We start from the raw sequence: 6,139 nt of genomic DNA on the forward strand, positions 1-6,139 counted from the left end.
GCCGCGTTTCAATTTTCCTCCACTCTCAAACCCCTCCTTCCACCATCTTGTGAACTCGTCTCCCATTTTCTTCTCTTTTTTTGTCGCTCCCCCTCACTGTATTTCATGCAGTTAGCCTCGCTCAGCGGCCCTCATTTGTTGTCCGTTTCCATATCCAACACTGATACCCCTCTTCCCTGCGCTTTCTATACATTCTGGATGACTAAAGCGGACAGAATATGACAGAGGAATGACAGAGGAGTGATAGTATCAAAAGGATGAGTGGGCTTACAGTACACACGACTGCCGCACGAAGAGGCTCTGTGGGCGTTCTTTTGTTCCTTGCCTAGAGAGAGAGAGAGAGTGTGTGTGTGTGTCGGCCTCCCTATAATTATGATTGTGTGGGAAGACTGTTTTGGTATGCTCGCGGTTGTTTCTGTATGCAAGCGCTCTCACCTAATATCAAGGGCCTGGATTATGAGTAAGAGTGCATGCAAGGAAATCTTAGCGTGGTGGAAATCATTCCAGTGTGAGTGAGTGTGTGCATGAAAGGCTGCCTCCATATTTGATTATTGCATTTGTGCCAGCAGAGCTTGTGTGCATTTTCAGATCAAACAGCGTCAAGGTGCACATCGGGAATATGTAGTTTGGTAGCTGAATGACGTCACTTTGAAGATGTTCATTCATGTCTACCTTCAGCTTTCCACACCTAGCGATCAAACATTAACCTCTCGGTGGTTTTGAGTGAAGCCTTGCGGTACCTATTCACGCTCCAATCTGATCTATGGATTACTGCGCTTGTGATAAGTGGCTTTTGAGAGCTAATACAAATCCCCTTGTTTGTAAACACTGCGACATTCCCTAAGTCGATTTAAGTCGATTATAGGCTAATGGCATTTGTGCATTCCAGAGTGGATGCACGAACACATACGCCAATATGCAGATTTTAAAATATTCATGCAAACACACACACGTGTGGAGTTTATTAACGCTATTAACTGCGGTTAGCACGTAAGAGGGCCCAACATTTATAATAGTCCACAGAGAATTAAAGACTGAGAGCAAAAAGGGAATTAAGCCTTCAAAACTGACACATTACAGCTTTTTAAGTCATGCCTGAAGCTTTCTCTTAATTGCATGGGTTTGGGTTGGGTTCAAAAGTATCACCGCAAAAACACTGTTCTGAAGCTATTAGCATCATCATATTTAGCTGGGTTTGGCCTCACCGAAAGAACCTGCACCCTCCTGGGGCCGTGGTGGGTGTTTAAACAGAAACTTTTGGAAGTTAGGGCGAGGTCAGGTTCAGCCTTGCAGCTCTGAGTCGTGCTCCAACACTGGGGTTACTGAGTAGTTCCTTCCACAGACGCTTTTAGCTCATGTTCTCGCTCACTTCATGCAGCCTTTTCTGCTCTCTCCAACCGCCTGCTTCTTGCTCTCTGGAAGGTTGAGGGTTCACGCAAGGTAGTGTAGCGAGAGGTTTCCCAAAATAGAGGGAGCAGAATAAAAAAAGCACAGAACAAGGCAAACCTAAGCGGCGGCAGACGCCCATGTGGGACACATCCCTCAGAGCGCACACACAAACTTAAAACACAAACAACTAGCCAAGTGCACATGTGCTTTCATGTGATGCATTTTTCACACACACAAACAGATTTTTCTTAAAATTTCATCTGCTCTGTGTCTGATCTCCTTTCTTATCTTTCTGTCATCTCCTCCTCTGTGATTTGTCTCTCTATCATCTATCTTTCACTGACTGACTCCCTTTATTCTTTCCTTTCCAAAAAGCATCAAGCGGGCTGGATGCAAAGGAGCTTCTGGCCTTATTGCTGTACTGCGATGCTTGCTGCTTTGGTGCGAGTGCAGGAGCGAGAGAGCGAGAGAATTAGTGTGCGTGCACACTCACATCTCTCTGCTCCCTTCTTATTGCAAATTCAGCAGCAAACTCTTAAGAGCAAGTGAAGGCTTGCTAAGTGCAAAGAAATGTCACATTAATTCCCACACAAGAACACACACACACTGGATGAGCATGGTGGAGTCTACAGCTTCAACCATATACATTAAGTGCAGAGACTGGCTGATGGTAGTGACTGTGCACACACATGCAGAGAGGCACACATACTGTACTGCCCCTGTGTGCTGCAACACCGCAATGTATAAGATAAGACTTTATTGATCCCAAGAGGGCAAATTCAATTGCTGCAGTTGTGCAAGAAAGAGACAAAAAGGCTGGTGAAGATAAGGAAAAAAGACGATGCAAGGCAAAACCTGAATAAAAGACCTACATATAACACCTAATAGACAGAAATGTCATCATGTATAGTGCTGATCAATAACTGCTTGAGAAAATTGCAATAGTGACTTGTGATCGAGTATGGAGGCAGTTGTTCCATTCTAGGTAATCTGATATGTTGTATCCACTACTGCTTCATCAGTTAGTTGACTAACTGACTAATCTGTGTGAGGATTTCCAAGTTTTATGTCATGTTGAACTGAATATCTACACCTATCTGTCTAGACTTGTGAAGGTCAATTTCAAGTTGAAAATAACCAACACATCAAATGATAAGTTTAAAAGCATTACTGTGACCGGCACCTTTAAATTGGAGAAAAAAGTCTGGCTTGGCTGAGTTGGAGAAGTTGTCTTTTTGAAAATGATTGATAAAGACTGATGGAACCAGATTTTTAAAATATCTTATGTTGTGGTACCTCTGGCTGTAGACGCTGGTGTCACATCCTGTTGAATAAATCTGCATTAAAAAAAAAGGGAGCTGAAACACACACTGATTCACATTTTATTTTGCCACAAGCGGCAAGCGAGTACACACCGTGTCCAAACGAGTGAATGTACAAACACCACGCCTCACTATACAAAGTGACCCCCCTAATGAATACTCTACATACCTGTAAAAATCAATTACTGGTATGATTACCAACCTTTAAGCAGAGAAGACAAGGGACGGGATAGGAAGAGGGCGCAGAGGAAGAGGCTGAGGGAGAAGGAACGAGCAAGAGGAGGAGTGTAAACGAATGGGACAGGGTGTTATCCATCTCTCTGGGTCAGATCGATCACCAAGCAGACGGATCAGTTACACTCAACTCTGTGTGTGTGTGTGTGTGTGTGTGTGTGTGTGTGTGTGTGTGTGTGTGTGTGTGTGTGTGTGTGTGTGTGTCTGGAGCTTCAATACTGCACTGCTCTTGTTGCAAATGAGATCTGCTTCCTAATAGGGATGACAGGGAGAGGGAGATGCAGGGGTGCAGGGAGAACGATTTCAGGGAGGTAGAAAGTGGTAGGAGGAGGAGTGATGAGGAGGAGGGAGGAAAACAGGTGAAAAAAAGATAAAGATAAAGCAGATGATGGGTGAGAAAGTTGGATAAATGAAGGAGCCGAGGGAGGAAAGGAGGCGCACGTCTCAGAAAACGGCAGCGGAGAGAACAAAGTGGGGAGGGTGCGGCACGTAGGATCTAAGGGTGTGTGTGTGTGCATAGTTTGTGACTGAAAGTAGGAGCAGGACAGGCAAGGAGATGTGGAGGGCAGCAGAGTCAGCAAGTGATAGAGAGACAAGACAAAAAGACACAGGCAGAGGAGGGGAAGAAAGAGGGGAGAGGTAGACCTGTGACTGATAACATTGTCGTATTCAGGTTGCCTCAAGGGCAGACAAGACAGAGGAAAAAGAAAGAGAGGGAATGAGGCACAAAGAAAGAAAATGCAGAAATTTACAGAGCAGCCAGAGGCGGAAAGGGTTATAAGATGTGAGGTGAGCAAAGATGGAGAGACAGGATAGTAAAAGAAAGGAAACACAAGGAGGAGCACTGCAGTGAGAGATAAGTGGTAGAGGATGGATGGCAAGGAAACAAAGAGCAATCCCTAATAATAGAGTCAGAGAAGAAGAGGAGAGGTAGGTAGGTAGGAGAGCGGTGAGGGGGGAGGGCGAAGGTGTGGGAGTGCATATGACATAAGGAGCAGGATGGGATGGCTTTCGTGAGAGCGAGGTGAAAATTAAAGTGAGAGAAAATAAGAGGAGGCGCAGAGTTATTACGAGAGTGAGGAAGCACGAGTGAGAAAGAGTGGGGCAGCGATAGAGTAAAGGAGGGGGGAAAAGAGAAATAAAGAGGGGGCGAAGGAAAGATAAAGGTCAAATGAAGGAGTGGAGAGACACAGACCTCACACCGGGAGAGCACTGAGCCTATTGACATTCAGCGTGCCGCCGGTAAAGTAAACTGTCTGAGGAGCGAGCATTAGCAAAGCGTGGGGCTAAGCTGCTCGAGCCAAGGCTGAAGTGGCGTGCTCGTTGTACAGCAACGCCTGACGTGGAGTGCACACATTTCGAAGCGGCGTTTCACTTTTGCCTGAGAATTTTCTCATTTGAGTATGCACGCCTCCACGGGAGCTCAGGAGCAGTCGATGCTGGAAGTCGACTGTCCTGGGGACTGGCTGTCACTGCAGGCATTCGTGACTTTGCCCCCTCCTACTCCTCCCACTGCACACCCCCTTACCCATCCTGCTGCAAGCCTTTTTTTTTTCCTTTTTCATTTTTTTGAAATTGATGACACCAGACATAAGGAAATAACTATCCATGGTACCATTGCTGAACTGCAGTGTGTGTTGGAGTTTTATTTCTAAGTTTGGTTTGAAGAAGGTTTTGCATTTCAGAGCAACCAAGAGCTGCTCGAGTATTTAGAGCTAAGTAGCAAAAATAGTCTAGAAAAGAACTGCTTTCTAACACTTGTGGCCTTTTCAAGGTACACTGAACGGGCACAAACTTGTCGCTCTGCCTGTCCAATCAAATAAGTGCATTTCTCTCCTTAACGAATTGCCCATTGGATTAATGTCCTTCTCAAACATCCTCTTTGAAAAGGAAATGACTGACATTAAGGAAGTAATGATACCATTTCAATGGAGCCTTAAGTAATCCAAATGTAATCTATTCCCATCATTGAAGTGGGATGCTGCTTCCTTCTCTTTGCTTTAACAGTGAGAACATTTAGGAGCCCGAGTCTGCACTGCGTTTCTTCAGCTATTTGATGCAGACTTTCAAAAATGGGACAGTGTAGCCTCTGTAATATATCTAATAGAGCTCACATTTTGGAGGCAGACCAAAGAAATCCATGTAATGGGGAGGAGAAAGGCAAAATGCTTCTGGAAACCCTCGTGCTTTGATATCGACACTGCCTCAATATCCCAGCTAAATGGTAAACCCTCTTCTGGTTTCATGCAGAAAGAGCAAAGCTAGCACCTAATGGAAAATATTGAGCCAGCAATTTGCGTCAACCATTTTGCGTAAAGTCAGCATGATATACGGTTATGTCTGGCCGTTACTCAAAGTATTAGGTTGCATACAATATATATCACTATATAATCACCACGCTCAAGGCTCTACTCCACTGCGCAGGTCCGCATATTGCTCCACATAAAAATCCACCCGTCTTCCTCCGATGATGTTAGTTTCTCTGTCTGTCGGCCTCTGACTCACTGTCTCATCCTCTCCGTCTCCTCTCCCTCGTCACCGCGGCTGTTATCAACACTCCCTGTCACTCTCTTAGTATCTAGGTTACAGTTGCTATGACAACTATTATGCATGCCAATCAGGGGCAGTGACTCATCGCTATACCTTATTATCACATAGCTGTATTTAGGGGCATTAGTGCATGAAGCGTGTGTTTGTTGGGAGACTTTCTGCACGACTGAGACTACAATGAGACCCTCGTAGCCTTCGCTGAGCCTACAGAGACCTACATTGTGCTCGACTTTTGTCTTGCTGTGGAATCAAGGCTGGTGACCCAATTTGATTGACTGACCCACAGTCTTAAGAAAGGGTCCGATGATATAACACTTGCTTAATCCGCTCTTACAGGTTTCTAGGTAACTGTTACTATGGGGACCGGCTGTATTCAGTCTTTTGGGATGTTGTTGCTAGGCAATAAGCTCAAGTGGTGGGTACACGGGATTGTGTGTGTTTGCAAGTGTATATATAGGAGATACAGCAAGAAGGTGTTTGTAGCAGGAGCGTTAACAATTTCTCAATATGGATTTTTCATGCTATGAAGCACCAAGTGGGCATTAGTGCAGAGTGGTACTCATTTAAGAGGAGGCCTTGGCCCACACAAGTATGTACGTGTGCAGAGCCGGCTCTCGTCCCAGCTCTGTCTAGTCAGAGTAGGT

General features: G+C 45.2%; 1 protein-coding gene across 1 annotated transcript in view; it reads right to left on the reverse strand.

Moving 5' to 3' along the window:
- Nucleotides 1–6,139, reverse strand: part of LOC121626256 (pyruvate carboxylase, mitochondrial-like) — a 268,452-nt gene that overhangs the window by 87,908 nt on the left and 174,405 nt on the right. The gene's annotated exons all lie outside the window — the stretch shown is intronic.

The sequence above is a fragment of the Chelmon rostratus genome, chromosome 23, assembly GCF_017976325.1.
Source record: "Chelmon rostratus isolate fCheRos1 chromosome 23, fCheRos1.pri, whole genome shotgun sequence".
Lineage (NCBI taxonomy): Eukaryota > Metazoa > Chordata > Actinopteri > Chaetodontiformes > Chaetodontidae > Chelmon > Chelmon rostratus.